Source organism: Phyllobates terribilis, unplaced genomic scaffold (genome assembly GCF_046119375.1).
Source record: "Phyllobates terribilis strain yellow unplaced genomic scaffold, ASM4611937v1 Scaffold_1__5_contigs__length_1240528914, whole genome shotgun sequence".
Classification (NCBI taxonomy): Eukaryota; Metazoa; Chordata; class Amphibia; order Anura; family Dendrobatidae; genus Phyllobates; species Phyllobates terribilis.
In genome coordinates, this window is record NW_027362761.1 from 84,513,885 (window position 1) to 84,532,882 (window position 18,998).

Here is an 18,998-nt window from a genome sequence, read left to right on the forward strand (position 1 = left end):
CTGCTCTAATGAAGTGAATTTCATTTGTATCATAGCAGCATGTGGCTCTATCAGGGGTTCATTTGAATCCTGGCCTCACGGGGATTCAGATGGAAACACCGAATGCGCTGCAAAAATGCAGTGTGAACAGGGCCTAGAAAAGAATGTATTAAAAAGATGTCATCACACTGACATATTTGTTTTAGTAAATACGTGCATTCATCATGAAATAATTTTTGAGCACTTTTTTTAGAGCTTAATATTGTGCTAAAAGATACTCCAATGTAGTTATTTTCTATGAAATACTCAACTCACTAAATGTATGCGCACACAGGATACAGCAGAGCTGACAGGTTCTTTTTTAAGAACAAACTAGACCTTGAGCACATTTCTATCTCAGATAGGTCATTTCCATATTTCGTTGTCTGTTTACCATAACAGTTACTTTAAATTTAACAAAATATAATATTGAGTAATTTGATTGACACAAATGATGTCCCCCTACATAATACAAATGCCACTGAAAATCTTCTAGCTAGCGCATGTCCTCTTTTGGGCAGAGCAATGAATTTCTATGCATGCCCAAGTCGTAGCCAGGTTGTGGGCATCTTAACTCACCAAGGCAACATGTACATTTTTAATAAAGTTGCCCTCTTTTGTGTATAGTTGCTGCATAGGTGAATGGAAAAAGCAGGTAACCCTGATGTGTATGGCTCTATACTGTGAAATGGAGACTTTGAGCAATGTGGGGATGACTTAGGATACATCATACACATCAGTCTAAGTAAAATTGCAATTTCAACAAATATAGTGAAAAGAAAATATTTAACTCACTTATATGTACATAAATCCTTCATGGACTGTCAGATCTTCTCACTTAGAAATCGTGAAGAAGTGTAGTCCTGCAGATAGAACACTGTGCACTTAGTTATAATAGCCTTAAGACTAAGGGTGCTAAATGTGCCTGAATCGTGTAAATGAATGCTGTCTGTGACCATTTGGATTTTATAAAACACTAAATAAAGCCTTTCCGTATTTTAACTGCTGAACTACACTGCCTTGCATTTTCTACAAATTCAGTGTATCATTGGCAAAGAAAAAGAAGCAATTTCAACAGATGCCCAGTGCACTGCTAGAATTAGAATACATACTAACATAGTAACGTAGGTAGAATAAAGACCTGGGTCCATCAAGTTCAACCTTGCTCCCCCAATTGTACATGTTGTCTAATTTAACAGTAACCCACAAAGTTATGTGTATCGTCGAGGAAAACATTCAGACCTTTGTTGAAAGCTGTTATAGTATCTGCCATTACTACCTCTTGTGGTAGGACATTCCACAGTCCGACTGCTCTAAATGTAAAGAACCCTTTCCTATTTAGGTGCGGAAACACCTTTCTTCCACCTGTAATGAGTGCCCCCTGGTCCTTAGTATGGTCTTTGAAAGGAATAAGTGTGACCACACATATATTTCTACATATAAATGAGATCCCCTCTGAGGCGTTTTTTTTCTAAGCTAAACAAGCTCCACTTTTTCAACCTCCCATCATATGAGAAGCCTTCCATCCCTTGTAATAATCTAGTTGCCTGCCTTTGAACTAACTCTAACTTCTGAATATCATTTTTAAAATGTGGAGCCCAAAACTGGATCCCATATTCTAGATTTGGCCTCACCAGTGATTTATAAATGGGTAACAATATGTTGGGATCGCAGGATTTCAGGTGTCTATTTATACATCCTAAAATCTTGTTTTCTTTTGCAGCTGCTGCTTGACATTGAGTACTGCTGCTCAGCTTACTTGTAACTGGAATTCCTAAGTCCTCCTCCTGTTCTGTAGTCCTGAGTTTACTCCCATTTAATGTATATGCAGAAATAGGATTACTCAATCCTAGGTGCATTTCTCTACATTTATCTACATTAAACCTCATTTGCCAAGTGTTTGCCCATTCAGTCATCTTAACCAGATTGTTCTGCAATATCGAAATGCCAAGATCAGATTTTAACATTCTACATAGTTTGCCATCATCAGCAAAGACTGACACTTTACTTTCAATCCCATCTACAAGGTCATTAATAAAGAGGTTAAAAAGAATTGGTCCTAGCACAGATCCCTGCGGCACCCCACTGCTGGCTACATCTCATTTAGTGAACATACCATTTATGACAACTCTTTGATTCCTATCATTTAGCCAATTCCTTACTCATTTGCATATAGTTCCCCCAAGTCCTTGCTTCCTTTGCAAAGTCCAGATAAATCACATCAGCCGCATTACCAACATCCAGATTTGGACTTACCTGCTCATAGAAACCAAACATGTTGGTTAGAAACTACCTATTTTTCATGAATTCGTGCTGATTATCATTTATTATATTATTCTCTGCAATATAAGACTGCAAGTCATCCCTTATGATGCCCTCAAAAACTTTGCACACTACCGATGTCAGACTTACTGGATGGTAGTTACCTGGATCCAACTTCTTACCTTTCTTAAATATTGGTACCACATCAGCCATCCTCCAATCCTGTGGTGCTACCCCTGTTACAAGTGAGTCTAAGAATGTGAGATACAGCGCTCTGTCAATTACTGAGCTCAATTCCCTCAGTATCTGTGGATGAATGCCATCTGGGCCCGAGGGATTTGTCAATGTTTAGTTAGCTCAGACACAGGCGTACTTCTTTTTGTATTGAACTACAGGGTGGACCATTTATATGGATACACCTAAATAAAATGGTAATGGCACTGTTCATGTAGGAATGCTCGGACCTGAAACCTATAATGTGGTGGTGCACCATCTTGTTGTAAAAACTCAGTTTCCTGGAAATAATTTCCTGGAAAGTGGATTGGTCATCGTGGGCCAGTTGAATGGCCACCGAGGTCTCCCGATCTGACCCCCTTAAACTTTTATCTTTGGGGTCATCTGAAGGCAATTGTCTATGCTGTGAAGATATGAGATGTGCAGCATCTGAAACAACGGATACTGGAAGCCTGTGCTAGCATTTTTTCTGCGGTGTTGCTATCAGTGTGTCAAGAGTGGGAGAAGAGGGTTGCATTGACAATCCAACACAATGGGCAGCAGTTTAAACACATTTTACAAGTGGTCTTAAACTTGTAAAAAACTCATGAAAGAATAAAGTTATGTTAAAACCAAGCACACCATTGTTTTTCTTATGAAATTCTCAATAAATTTGATGTGTCACATGACCCTCTTCCCATTGAAAAAAATAAAGTTGGATCCAAAATGGCCAACTTCAAAATGGCTGCCATGGTCACCACCCACTGGAAAATTTTTCCCCCTCCCATATACTAATGTGCCACAAGCAGGAAGTTAGGAAGTTGATATCACCAACCATTCCCATTTTATTTAGGTGTATCCATTTAAATGGCCCACCCTGTTGTTATATCAAGTGGTGAACTTTGATGTTTTTTCCCTGTTGAAAGATCATTGGAACAGACAATTCGTTGGTGAACATGGATGAAAATGCCTTTAATATCTCAGCCTTTTGTTTGTCCTCTATAATTGTCTTGTTATTATCGTCTTTTAAGGGGCCGATACCATCTGTTTTTTTCTTTTTGGCATTGATGTATTTATAAAAAAAATTGTGATGTATTTTAATTTTCCTGGTGATTTTTTTTCTGTAGATAACTTTGCTAGCTTGATTTCTTTTTTGCATTTCTTATTTAGGTCTTTATACTCCTGAAATGCTATTTCTGTAGTCTCGGCCTTCAAGAATTTGAATGCCCTTTGCTTTTGTCTTATTAAACTTATTTATCCATAATTGTATCTTTTTATTCTTAGACATTTTATTTCCAGAGGGTGTACATTTTCTACAGGATTCTAGTAGTATTTCCTTAAACATGCCCCATTTATGTTCGATTTTCCCGTTTACCATGACATGGTCCCAGCCTACACGATTAAACTCTTCCCTTAATTTGTTGAAATCAGCTTTCCTACTGTTCCAAATTTTTTCATTTACTTTTTGAAATGTTTTTTTGAATACTACATTGTTTTTTTGAATACTACATTGAAACTTACCATATTATCATCACTGCTTCCCAAATGCCCCGGACATGTAGATCTAAAATTGTATCTGGTCTATTTGACAGCACCAGATCCAGCAGATTACCTCCCCTGGTTGGTTCATCTACCAGCTGAGAGAGATAATTGTCCTGAACTGTGGATAAGAGCTAGCAGCTTTTAACACAACTGGACGATTCTATGTCCCATTGAATATCTGGATAGTAAAAATCCCCCATAATAAGGACCCTATTATTTTTTGCTGCATTTTTAATTTGTTGCAGCATTTCATCCTCTACCAGTTCAGCTATATTAGGAGGCTTGTAACAAACTTCAGTTTGCAGCTTTCCAGCTTTCCATTATTGCCATCCCCATGTACATTTACCCAAACTGACTCTACATTGTCGCAGCTTCCCCCAATGTCGCCATTGAGCAGATGTTTTAAGTTGGATCTTACGAAAATACACACCCTCCACCTTTTTTTTGTCTTTCCTGTCCTTTATAAATGTAGTATAACCCTCTAGGTTTGTCACCCAGTCAAGGCTTTCATCCTGTCAGATTTCCGTAATGCCCATCACATCGTATTCTGTGACAAACATAATAGTCTCCAGTTCATTGATTTTGTTTGAAAGACTTCTTGCATTTGCCAGCAAACATTCAATATCATTAGCACATTTGTTATTCTTACTCAGCTCCCTTCTTTCCTTGCATATCACAGCCCCACCTAGATCGTCATTAACTCCCACTGTCTCATTCTCTCTGTCTACTCTATCTATCCCCTTATTAGCATGACTACCCTCCCTCCCCCCAGATCCTGGTTTAAAAGTTCCTCAACTGTATAACCATTTTTTCCCCCGACATATCTGCACCCTCCCCATTGAGATGCAGCCCATCCCTACCGTAGAGACTATGCATCTCCACTGGCCAATACCTAAGAATTAAAAGGAACTGTCAATATTAAAAAAGGATGTAGGAAATAATTGAAAGTTTCCATAAGAGGGTATATCCAGAGCATATTCCAAAGCCTTCTCTTATGAATGCATAGAGCAGGGAAAGTACTCATCTTGTAACCCCCTGTACAAAGTGGTGGTATTGATCAACATCTAAATCGGTTGATTACTACCATTGATAACTAACCTCTAGAGGCTAGGATGATTATCCTGGAACAATGGGAAAATTGTCAGATGTATATGGATATTAGAGAACTACAGTAATTGGTCCATGAGATATAGACTTGTACATGGCCATTTTACCACTCCAAAGAAAGATACATAGCTCACCACAAATCCACAGGGAAGTTTTTAAAATAGAAAGGCAGTGGATACCTGAACACAAAAACCACAGGTAACATGTACTAGACACCGGCTGTATGATTTCAGCCATGTACTGTATGTTTGACTCTGAATGACTCTGCATCGTTTCAAAGAAAAACAAGCTTAAAATGCTGTCGGGGAAAGCCGCATGTGTGATATGTTGAAAGGTAGGTCCCTGGAGGCTTCTCCCCTCCAACGACCCTTGAGTGACAGGTCTCTCCCTGTGTGTGTGTATAGGGAGATATGTCAATAATTGGCAGCGGGTGGGAAGAAGCCACTAGGTGCCCACTATTTTAATAAGTCACCAGTGTTCCTTGGTCACCAGCAGCTTTTAAAGTGTTTTTTTCTCATACTGCTGCATTGTCTCAGAATCAAAAATACAGTACATGGCTGAAATCATACAGCCAGTGTCTGATATATGCTGCCAGTGGTTCAAGCAGCATTTATCCACTGTCAGGTTACCTTTAAATGTTGGGAAGTTCTTTCTAGCACAGATAGAGGAAAGACTCTTTATAGAATTTATCAACAAAAAGGTTAGAAAACCATTTAATTAATGGTTGGACATGTGTTTTTTTTATAAGGATGCATAGTCCTGTGGGATGGATTATATTGGAAAGATGATTTATTAATTTCATAGAATAATAAGGTTCCACGTGGGAAATATAATGCAACAAAGAGCCACCCCTCTCCCCCGGATGGCGAGACTTGTCCATAATTTGCAAAGGACATAACGTGAAATCCATTAAATTCATGAGCATTGATGGAGTTAAACCATCAGTTAGTGACTGGGACATGTGATTACTCAAGAGAGATTCAAGATTAATTTTCTATCTCAATGCAGTGTCACCCCTTGGTTTAAATTATCAAATAAACCTTTAGTCTATCATTTAGACATCAGTAACTCTATTAGTTCCACTCCCTGGTTGATAGACATGTGTGATTCTTTTTTTTTTTTTCAAAATATTGGCCTGGTTCTCTCTCAACTCTGCTACCACATTGCCATTCCAGGAAATCTCCCTTGTACTTTCTGTACTTTTTACCCATTTTTTTGCATTACTTTTTAAACGAAGATGACACCTTTTATCATTTATATACTCCTACTGTGTACAGGTTTTACATATGATTACTTTTGATGTAACCAATGGTCTACAATAGGAAAAACGCGTATTAATAAGTCATTTAAACATCTTGTCTTCATTCCATATCAATAAATCCTCACTGCAACACAAGTTAGAGTTACTAACACTTCATTTTTGGTTTGTTAAACATACTTTATATAAATGTTCTACAAACATTTTGCAAAAGTAAAGCATTAATCTGTGGCAGTCACTCTGAGGAAATGTTCTAATCCCTCAGCACTGGTCATAGGAAGCCTTTCTAGTTTGATTACCAGTGTCACTATGATGACTCTAATGTTAGACACTGGAGATGGGTGGTGGAACTTTTGAAATTCAAATTCACTAAATTTTTCCAAGTATTCTCCAAAAATGTAATTTGCTGTGATTAAATTAGCATGGATTTCAATACTCAACAGGAAGTGGGGGGGGGGGAGGTGTGAGGCCAAGTGGATGGAAAGTAGAGAAATAGAGATATTTTTGATTGAATATGCTCTGTCTACTTCACTTACCTGGTGAATCTGGAGACGAAATCCAACTTCATTATACATTCTACCAGTCCAGCGGTTGACTATGCTACACAGGGATCTGCTGATCTCTCATAACCAAGCGGTGTACTGAACACCACTGTACAAGGTGGGAAAATTTATAAAGTGGAATGTGATGTCATAGCTACTGGTCATTATGGGAAGCCTGATTGACTGCACAAATCCACATGAGCCCACTCATTGATGTTTCACCAGTGTGGGAATTAGTGATGGGCAACTTTTTGCTAGAGAATCGTAAATTGAATCTGAAAATTTTCAAATTCACATGTAACTGTGAACTTCAGAAAATTTGACTCAAACTGGATATTCCGTGAACCAATCTGCTAATTTTTAACCCCTTCACAACCTTTGACAAACTCATACATTATGGCCGGGAAGAGGTTCCCGACCATTGAGGTATAGGTAGGTCATGGTGATCGTGCGGGGCAAGGGAACAATGTCCACATGATCGCCACTTGGAGATCAGCTTATGTGATAGCCAAGCTCCGACTGTCACGGCCCACAGCGGTGCCCGCACCACCCCAGGTTGTTTAAACCATTTAATGCTGCAATCAATAGCGATCACAGCATTTGGGAGGTTAGAAAAGGGAGTGGGCTCCATCTCCGGCACAATAGGCACCCCTGCAATGTCATTGTGCGCTGCCCATCATTGCCATTGCAACCCAAGGTCACGTGATGAATTCTGGGTCAGCCAGGTATGGGGTGCCTGTCAGACCATGCTCTAAAAGGTGTTCTGTCAGGGTGGAATCACACAAGCGTTTAATAAAATTGGTCCGATGTTGATCCGGAAAAGTAGTATGAGTGTCAAGCGAGTGTTATGTGAATGTCATGCAAGTACAATGCGATTTTTCTCATCCAGCACCTCTATGACATCCATATGACATGAGCATGCAATTCATATGCAATGCATTTTTAACATAATCTTTTACCTACTGTAATTCTCTATCTAATTTAAAGCTAGTTTACAAACCTAATAAAGCAATCTTATATACAGATATAGATATATAGAATATATAGATATCTTGTAGACATATAATTTCACAAGCCCCTATATATAATAAGAATACATAGATATCCTGTAGATATATAATTTCACATGCCCCCTACATATAATAAACTAGCACCCTTTAGCGCCTTTCATATGGCAGTAAAGGGTGTTTAGCCTTATTTAACCTATTAAATAAATAATTAAATTTAAAAAATGTACGTGGGGTCCCCTCTATTTTGATACCCAGACAAGCTAAGCAGACAGTTGAGGGTTTATATTATCAGGCGGGGAAAGTGCTTGGTTATTGTGCCCTTTCCTGCCTAAAAATACAAGCCCGCAGCCACCGCAGAATTGGCACTTCCTGATTGCCATTTAGCAGTGGCAATCTGGTTAATGCTATTGGGGATGATGACAGCTGTGATTTGACACAAATCACAGCTGCCATCAATCCCTGGGGTCAGTAGTGGAGAGATGTCCATCAGACACTCCCATTACTAACTCTGTAATAAAAAAATTAAATCACACACAGAAAAAAACATTTTACTTAAATAAAGACTCCCCCACACTATCCCTAAAAAATCCCATGCTGGTCCACTGTAGTCTACTGATATCATGTTCTCTTCCCCAAAATGACAGCAATAAAAGCTTCAATTCTTCCCACAAAAAACAAGTCCCCTCTCGAGTTCATCATCTGTTAATAGAAATATAGAGGGTGCTCAAGTTCCTGGTAGCACAATGGCTCTGGAAAAGCAATATGGCTCCCACCAAAAGAAATCTAGTGAAATCTGTGCTCCTTAATCCAAATGCCCCTTCCATTCTGGGCCCCACAATGTGCCTAAACTGCAGTTAGCATACACATGTTTGACATTAACATATAAGGAGAGCCCACTTTATTTAAGGGCGCATGGCTCCAGAAGCACAAGCTGGGCATAATGTATGGGTACTACAATGTACAGGGCACTACAATGGCATATTTGCATTTTTCACTTTGCAACTTCCACTGTGTGTTTGTTTCTGGAAAAAGTCCATAGAGTAAAAATTGTTACTACCCCATAGATGAATTCCCAGAGGGGTGTAAATTCCAATAGGGGTTTCCACTGTTTAGGCACATCAGGAGCTCTGCAAATGGATTCCGCAATCTATTCTAGAAAAATCAGCGCAGCAAAAGTCAAATAGCGCTCCTTCATTCTCGAGCCCTGCCGTGTGGCCAAACAGTACTTATATGGAGTATTGTCATATTCTGGAGAAATTGGGTAACAAATTATGAGGCCTTTATTACCCATTTCCCCTTCTGAAAATAAAAAAAATCTGGGGCTAAAACAGTAGTTAAGTGATAAAAATTTGTTTATTAGTTCTTCACCACAGAAAGGTATAAAATTCTGTGACACACCACATTTTAGTGGAAAAATTTTAATTTTTTATTTCAGCAGATGAATGTTACACCATTCTGTGAGTCATCTGGGGGATTAAAATGCTCACTATACCCCCTAGATGAATTCCTCAAGAGGTGTATTTTCCAAAATGGGGTTTCATTTGGGTGGTTTCTGCTGTTTTGGTAACATAGAGGCTCTTCAAATGCGACATGGTGTCTACAGTCTATTCCAGACAGTTTTGTGCTCCAAAAGTCAAATGGTGCTCCTTTTCATCCGAGCCCTGCCGTGTACCCAAACAGTAGTTTTCCACCACATATGGGGTATCGGCGTATTCAGAAGAAATTTCACAACAAATTGTACAGTCCATTTTCTCCTATTACCCTTGTGAATAGGAAACATTTTGTGGATAAAATAACATTTTTGTGGGAAAATATATTTTTTTTTATTTTCACGGCTCAACTTAATAATATTCTGTGAAGTACCTGTGGGTTCAAGGCTCAATATAAACTACATGAGGGGTGTAATTTCCAAAATATTGTCACTTGGGGGGTTTCCACTGTTTAGGTACATCGGAGGCTCTGCAAATACCAAATGGTGTCCGATATCTATTCCTGCCAATTTTGCACTCCAAAACTCAAATGGTTCTCCTTCCCTTTCGAGCCCTGCTGAGCTCCAAAACAGTAGTTTTCCACCATATATGGGGTATCGGTGTACTCAGGAGAAATTACACAACAAATGGTATGGTATATTTTCTCCTGTTACCCTGGTGAAAATGCAAAGTCTGGGGCTAAAGCAACATTTTTGTGGGAAAAGGTAAAATGTTCATTTTTACCTACCACATTACTTTAAATCCTGTGAAGCAACTGAAGGGTTAATAAACTTCTGAGTTTGGTTTTGAGGAGTGCAGTTTTTTGAATCGTGTCACTTTTGGGTATTTTCTGTCATATAGGCCCCCAAAGTCCCTTCATATGTGATGTGGTCCCTAAAAAATGGTTTTGTAACTTTTGTTGGAAAAATTAGAAATTGCTGATCAACTTTTAACCCTTCTAATTTCCTAACAAAAAAATATGTTTCAAAATTGATGCAGATGTAAAGTAGACATATGGGAAATGTTATTTAACAATTATTTTGTGTGACCTAATGCTCTGGTTTAAGGGAATACGAATTAAAAGTTTGAAAATCGCTAAATTTTCAAAATTTTCACCATAATTCAAATATTTTCAGAAATATATGCAAAGAATGTTGACTTATATTTACCACTAACATAAAATGAAATGTGTCACAAAGAATGATTTTCAGAATAACTGGGATCCGCTGAAGTGTTCAAGATTTGTTGCATCATAAATTGACACTGTTCAGAATTGTAAAATTTGGCAGGTCAGGAAGGTAAAAGTAGACTGGGGGTGAAGGGATTAACTAAATTATCTGTACTTAGAGAGTTATTAGTGTGTGCTAACTGTCTTGTTAAATAGGACTGCATGTAACATCTACTGTTATATGTTCTCAGGGAGTTATCCCTGAGTGTTATCTGTAGTGTTTAGAGATGAGCACAGTAGATCTCTTAAAAGTCAAATCCTCTGGTTTTTCTGAATTTCCCCCCCAAATTTCATTTGCAGCGAATATTGTTTTGCAGATTCCTGTAGTGGACCGAAAGAGGTGGGGTGGGGATGGGAAGAAAGAGAGAAGAAAATCTTTTTTTATTAGATATTACCTGTTTACTCCACTTACCTAGGTTATCTGGAGATGGAATCAAACGCTGTTAAACATATTACCAGTCTTGTGCAAAATTTTACTCCACTGGGAATACAACTGTACTCCACTGATCTCTGATGACCCAATGATGTATTGACTACCACTATACAAGTTATGAAAGTCTGATTTATGAACTGGGATGTGATGGCCCTTATGGGGAAGCTTGCTCACCTAAGTAAAATTACCTCATCTTGCTCACTGATGGTTCATAAGTGTAGGAAACTGTGGCAGGCAACTTTTTTCATCTCAATCACAAATTAAATCTCAAAGTGTTCAAATTCTTGAGGAACGATTGAAGCTTAGGAAATTCAACTCGATCTTGATCGGGTTGAGCTGCTCATCTCTAGTTGAAAACCAAACAATGTGAACTGAGGTCTAAGATGGAACACATGCAAGAAATAGGAGCATGTTCACACTAGCAAAAAGAAGCAAAACCTACAAAAGACAAAAAATATATCTCATACCCCACCATCATTATATATAAATGTAAAGCAAAGTTGCATATGACATATAGGGTACTTAGTGAACTATTTTTGATCTAAAAAAGTATACAAGCCGTCCCACCAGCGACAAGGTGACCCTAAATTGGGACGGTACCTACACTGTCTATATTAAAAACCTTACTGTATATCAAAGTTGAAGTAATGCATATAAAAGGGTAGACAAATAGAACCGGGTCCCAATATCAGACCACCTAGGCCTGTGGTAAGCTACATATATACTAACCAGCTCAACAAAGGGGATGCCACACCCTTAATTTACACAGAATGCAAACAAGACAAAAAAACAAGCAATCTCTAGTTGAAAACCAAACAATGTGAACTGAGGTCTAAGATGGCACACATACAAGAAATAGGAGCATGTTCACACTAGCAAAAAGAAGCAAAACCTACAAAAGACAAAAAATATATCTCATACACTACCATCATTATATATAAATGTAAAGCAAAGTTGCATATGACATATAGGGTACTTAGTGAACTATTTTTGATCAAAAAAAGGATACAAGCCGTCCCACCAGCGACAAGGTGACCCTAAATTGGGACGGTACCTACACTGTCTATATTAAAAATCACTCCACTTACCTAGGTTATCTGGAGATGGAATCAAACGCTGTTAAACATATTACCAGTCTTGTGCAAAATTTTACTCCACTGGGAATACAACTGTACTCCACTGATCTCTGATGACCCAATGATGTATTGACTACCACTATACAAGTTATGAAAGTCTGATTTATGAACTAGGATGTGATGTCATAACTGTTGGCCCTTATGGGGAAGCTTGCTCACCCGAGTAAAATTACCTCATCTTGCTCACTGATGGTTCATCAGTGTAGGAAACTGTGGCAGGCAACTTTTTTCATGTCAATCACAAATTAAATCTCAAAGTGTTCAAATTCTTAAGGAACGATTGAAGCTTAGGAAATTCAACTCGATCTTGATCGGGTTGAGCTGCTCATCTCTAGTTGACACCATTGATGTCAGATGCAAGTTGTGCAAAGGTAGGCATCCAGGAATCCCTACTTGTGATTTTGTTTGGAAGCATGAAGTTGCCATTACTAGTCACTCAAAATATGTTACCTGGCATACCAGGAATTCTAACCTGACACTGCTAAATCCTGTTGAAATCTGGGCGTCAACTTTTCAGATGTTTCAAAGAATCAGTGTAAGTGTTCAAGTGCGGCACTGCCTTTCTAAGGGAAGGGGCAAATGCTCATATGGGGTTTCAGATTTTTCCAGTTTGGGTAGAGATATTTACCAGACAATGGCCTAGCGTTCTTAATATTACCTGATGGCAACTCCCTTACCATGGATTTCAGCTGATATACACTTAAACCTTGCAGAACTATTCCTGATTTTCTTTGTTAATGGATGAGATAAAATGGGAAGGATTATTTACCCTGGGTGTAGTTAGCATGCAACCCAAGCTGTATAGCGAGTTAATAGTGTGAGGGGACAGTATGGAGGAGAAAAGTTTGAGGGGACAGTATAGGGGAAAAGTGTGAGGGGAAGTATGGAGGAAAAAAGTGTGAGGGAAGAGAGTAAGTGGAGAAAAGTGTGAGGGGATACTATGAGTTGAGACGGGACAGTATAGGGGAGACAAATAAGAGGACAGTATGGGGGAAAAGTGTGAGGTAACAGTATGGAGGGATAAATGTGAGATGACTGTATAAGAAATAGTGTGAGGGGACAGTATAAGGGGAAAAGAGTGAGGAGACAATATTGGGGGATTGTGAGGGAACAGCATGGGGGAATTGTGGGAGGTAATAGTATGGGGGGAAGAATGAAGTGACAGTATTGGGTGAAAGTGTAAGGTCAGGGTCTGGGGGGAATAGTGTGAGTGTTCAATATAGTGAGAAAACTGTGAGGGGACAAAGTATGGGGGAAAATGTGCATTAGCAGCATGGGGGTAAATGTGAGTGCACAGTATGGGATACAGGTTTGAGAGGACAGTATGGGGAAGAAAAGTGTGAGGGGAAAGTATTGGAGAAGTGTGAGAGGACAGTATGGAGGAAGAGAATGAGGAGACAATATGGGGGAAAGTGTGAGGTGAAAGTATGGGGGATAATGTGAGACAGTGTGTGGAGAAAAGGGTAAGTGAACAGTATGAGGGAATACTGTGAAGGGACAGTATGGGGAAAAGTGTTATGTGAGAGTATGGGGGACAACTGTGAGGTGACAGTATGGTTGTAATAGAGTGAGAGGATTGTATGGCTGGAAGGAAGTGTGAGGGGACAATATGAGTAGAGAACATTTTTAAGGGATATTAATAGTGTTGAGCGAGTATGTTCTATTAACGCTTTCACCGAGTATGCTCGGGCCGAGCTCTGAGTATTTATAGCTGCTCGGTGATAAGGTTAAATCACTCCCGTGTGCATGATTTGCAACAGTCTGACAGTTTTATTACATGTGAGGAATGTCTATTTCTTACACATTCCTCACATGTAATAAAGATGTCAAACAGTTGCAAATCATGCACACGGGAGTGATTTAACATTATCACCGAGCAGCTATAAATACTCGGAGCTCGGCCCGAGCATACTCGGACAGAACATACTCGCTCAACCCTAGATATTACGTGTGAAAAGTGTGACTGAACAGAATGGAAAAGAAGTATGAAGGGACAGTATGGGGCAAAAGTTTGAGTATTTGGGACAAAAGTGTAAGGGAACAGTATTGGGGAGACAAGTGTGAGGTACAGAGATTTGATACTTTAGGAGGGGCAGTGTGAAAAGGGGGCCAAGTATGTAAAGGGGTCAGTATGGTGGGGGGATACTTAAAATAGGGACAAAGTGGTGGTTATAACTAAGCAGAACAGACAATGAGGTGGTTATATCTAATCAGGTTGAACAGTGTTGTAGTGATAGTTAATAAGAGATGGCAGTATGATGGCTATAGCTAATAAGGTCGGACAGTGGTGGCTATTGTTCATAAGTGTGGAGGAAATATTTTATAAAAGAAGATATTATGGTGGCCATGTACTATAACTGGTAAAGTGTGGGGGTTATATCTTGTGCATCGGGAGCACATTCACTTATTCAGGGGCACAGCTAAGAGCAGATATTTTTATTCAGGAACATTATATAGTTACATAGTTACATAGGTTGAAAAAAGACCTAGGTCCATCAGGTTCAACCGTTCTCCATCATTTATAAATGTTGTCACTAAATTAACTATAACCCACAATGTTCTGTGTACTGAGGAAATCATTCATCCTTTTTTAAAAGTTGTTATAGTGTCTGCCATTACTACCTCTTGCGGTAGGGCATTCCACATTCTGACTGCTCTAACTGTAAAGAACCTTTTCATATTTTGCTGCCGGAATCGCCTTTCTTCCATGCGTAATGAGTGCCACCTGGTCATTAGTATGGTCTTTGGAAGGAATAAGTCATGTGTCAGTCCTTTGTATTGGCCACACATATATTTATACATATAAATGAGATCTCCTCTGAGACATCTTTTTTTCTAAGCTAAACAAGTCCAACTTTTCCAACCTCTTATCATATGAGAGGCCTTCCACCCCTTGTAATAATCTAGTTGCTCGCCTTTGAACTTACTCTAACTTCTGAATATCCTTTTAAAATGTGGAGCCTAAAACTGGATCACATATTCTAGATGTGGCCTCACCAGTGATTTATAAAGTAGTAATAATACTGTGGGATCACAGATTTTATCTCTCTTTTTATTCACCCTAAAATCTTGTTTGCTTTTGCCACTGCTGCTTTACATTGAGTACTGCTGCTCAGCTTATTTGTAACCAGAATACCCAAGTCCTTCTCGTGTTCTGTAGTCCCAAGTATACTTCCATTTAATGTATATGCAGCAATAGGATTACTCCATTCTAGGTGCATTACACTACATTTATCAACATTAAATCTCATTTGCCAAGTGTTTGCCCATTCAGACATCTTAACGAGATTGTTTTGCAATATTGTAATGTCAAGGTCAGTTTTTAATATCCTACATAGTTTGGTGTCATCAGCAAAGACTGACACTTTACTCTCAATCCCATCCAAAAGGTCATTACTAAAGAGGTTAAAAAGTATAGGTCATAGTACAGATCCCTGCGGCACCCCACTGCTGACTGTATCCCATTTAAAGAATGTTCTATTTACGACGACTATTTGTTTCCTGTCTTTTAGCCAATTCCTTACCCATCTGCATATAGTTTCCCCTAGTCCCTGCTTCTGTAGCTTCAGTATAAGGCTGTTATGTGGTACAGTATCAAGTGCCTTAGCAAAGTCCAGATAAATCACATCAGCTGCATTTTCATTACCAACATCCTGATTTCCACTTACATCCTCATAGAAACCCAACATGTTTGTTAGACGCGACTTATCTTTCATGAATCCGTGCTGGTTGTCAGTTATTATATTATTCTCTGCAATATATTTCTGCAGGTCATCTCTTATAATGCCCTCAAAAACTTTGCACACTACTGATGTCAGACTTACCAGACAGTAGTTGCCTGGATCCACCTTCTTACCTTTCTTACATATCAGTACCATGTCAGCAATCCTCCTATCCTGGGGCATCAACCCTGTAACAAGAGAGTCTAAAAATATAAGATACATTGGTTTGTCAATTACTGAACTCAATTCCCTCAATATCCTTGGATGAATGCCATCTGGGTAGTGATGAGCGAACGTGCTCACCACTGCTCGGTACTCGCCTGAGCATCACGGTGCTCGACAAGCTCAGCGCTCGGCGAGTATTTCCAGGTTGCTTTGGCAGGAACTCGAGTCTCCACCCTGCATGTTTGGTGCTCTTTAGAGAGCCAATGAACATGCAGGGATTGCATTCTACGCACTGTAATGCCGTAAGCATGTTGGTTGTTGGCATTACAGTGATTGGCTGACCGGACACAGAGTCATCAGGTCTATATAAGAACTGGCGCCGCTATGCTCGTCATAGTTTACCTGGAATCAGGCAGAGTAGGGAGAGCTTTTGCTGAGTCAGGGAGAGATTTGCTTGTTTAGAGTTAGTAAAGGTATTCCACAACATATATCTATATATCCATCTGAACTAACAGTGCTTTTGATGACTAATCCAGCTGCATATTTTCAGTGGAGAAGGTGATAGCGGGAGTTAGGCAGGCAGGCAGTGTATGTGGCAGACTAAAGTGCATATAGTGCAAGAGGGTCCATAGCACTTTCCTGCTGCTGCTATTCTTACAGATATTTGTAGATATAGCCCAATATATCAGGGGCCAGGGCAATTTTTTTTTTATCTTAATCCTGATTATTTGCTTTAAAAGCAATCCAGAGTACACTTTTTTTCTGCTCCATTTGCTTTTTAGCACTGCAGAATACAGCAAGATCTTTTGCATATTACAGAGATAAACATCCAGAAATTTGAACTGAACGTGAAAAATATTGGCTTACATTTTCAATTTGTTGCAGTGTGTCGGTCAAGCTATTCACACTAAGTCTCTGAGAAGAATAGTAACCTACAGGCCTGCTATTGAAAACCTTGGTTCTCTGTCAGACGTATCTAACATATAACTGTGTTCCAAAATCAGCCATTTCTGCCTTCCATTTTGTTGCAGTGTGTCGGTCAAGCTATTCACACTAGGACTCTGTGAAGAATAGTATTAGTAAATTATAGGCCTGTTATTTAAAACCGTGGTTCTCTGTCAGACGTATGACATATAACAGGGTTCCAAAATCAGCCATTTCTGCCTTCCATTTCGTTGCAGTGTGTCGGTCAAGCTATTCACATTAGGACTCTGTGAAGAATAGTATTAGTAAATTATAGGCCTGCTATTTAAAACCATGGTTCTCTGTCAGACGTATCACATTTAACTGCTTTCCAAAATCAGCCATTTCTAGTGAACGTGGAAAATATTGTCCTCCATTTAAAATGGGCAAGGTGCGTGGCAAGGGACGGGGAAAAGGACATGATGGTGATGGTGCATACAAAGGCCGAGGCCATAGGCAAGCTGAAATTGTGCCACAACAAACACCCACGTCTTGTCACCCGACCCTGTCCCATTTCCTAGGGGACCGCAGCACAAGACTATTGAGCCCAGGGCAATGTCAAAAGATTGTTGGTTGGATAGAAGATAATGCTTCCAGTCACTTTGCCACCACCACCACCACCCTGTCTTCCACATGGTCAAGTCTCAATAGCCGTGAGTCTGGACCGCATATTCCTCACCCTGATCCTCCTTCCTCCCACCATGTCGAGTGCCTGGAGACAACTGATCCCACACATGGACACTAAGAAGAACGGTTCACTTTTCACGTCTGGTTGTTTTTTAAGGAATCTGCAGATAAATCTAAAAAGGACATTTGCACCACCTACAAGGCCAGCATCAACAGGGGTAGCAAAACTACCAGCCTGACCACCACCAGCATGATCAGGCACATTGCAGCAATGCACCCTACTAAGTAGGCCAAACCCCGGGGTTCAGAAACAGTGTCTGTGGGTGACACCACTGCTTCTTCCGCTGTTGTTCGTGCACGCCAATCCCTTGTCCATGGCGCATGCCAAGATGCCTCTCACCCTGCACGTTTCGTTGCACACTCTCAATTAGCACCATCAGCAAGCACGTCCACGTCCTTGTCCCAGCTCAGCGTTCAGTTATCCATACCCCAGTCCTTGGAATGCATGCGCAAATACGCAGTCATCGCCCCACAGGCCACACTACTAAATTCACACATTTCGCATCTGCTTGGGCTTGAAATCTTGCCTTCTAGGTTTTTGGAGACGGAAGCTTTCCGCAACCTGATGGTGACTGCTGTCCCTTGGTACTTGGTCCCCAGTCGCCACTATTTCTCCCGGTGTGCCATCCCCGCATTACATGAGAACGTGTCCCACAACATTAGATGTGCCCTCAACAACGCAGTTACTGGGAAAGTCCACCTAACCACGGACACATGGACAAGCTCTTGTGGGCAGGGATGGTACATCTCGCTGATGTCACGTTAGGTTATTATAGTGGTAGCTTGAACCCAGTTGGACTTTGGGACTGAACACGTCCTCCCGACGCTGAGGATTGTGGGTCCTGGGTCAACCAGGGTTGCCCCCCACATTCTACAGCTCCTGCACCTACTCCTCCTCTTCTGCCTCCATCTCCGAAATGACCACATCAGTCAGAATCTGGAAGCACTGCAGCACTGCCTTGGCCATGCAGCAAAAGGCTGTGCTGTATCTAATATGCTTAGGTCACAAACCTCACACTGCAGAAGAGTTGTGGACAGCTCTGAAAGAGCGGGCAGATCTGTGGCTCATACAGCTGAACCTAAAGCCAGGCATGGTCGTGTGTGACAATGGCCGGAACCTTGTGGCGGCTCTTAAGCAAGGCGAGCTCACACACATTCCAATCCTGGCCCATGTGCTTACCCTGGTGGTTCAGCGGTTTCTCAAAACCTACCCAGATCTATTGCATCTGCTTGTCAAAGTACG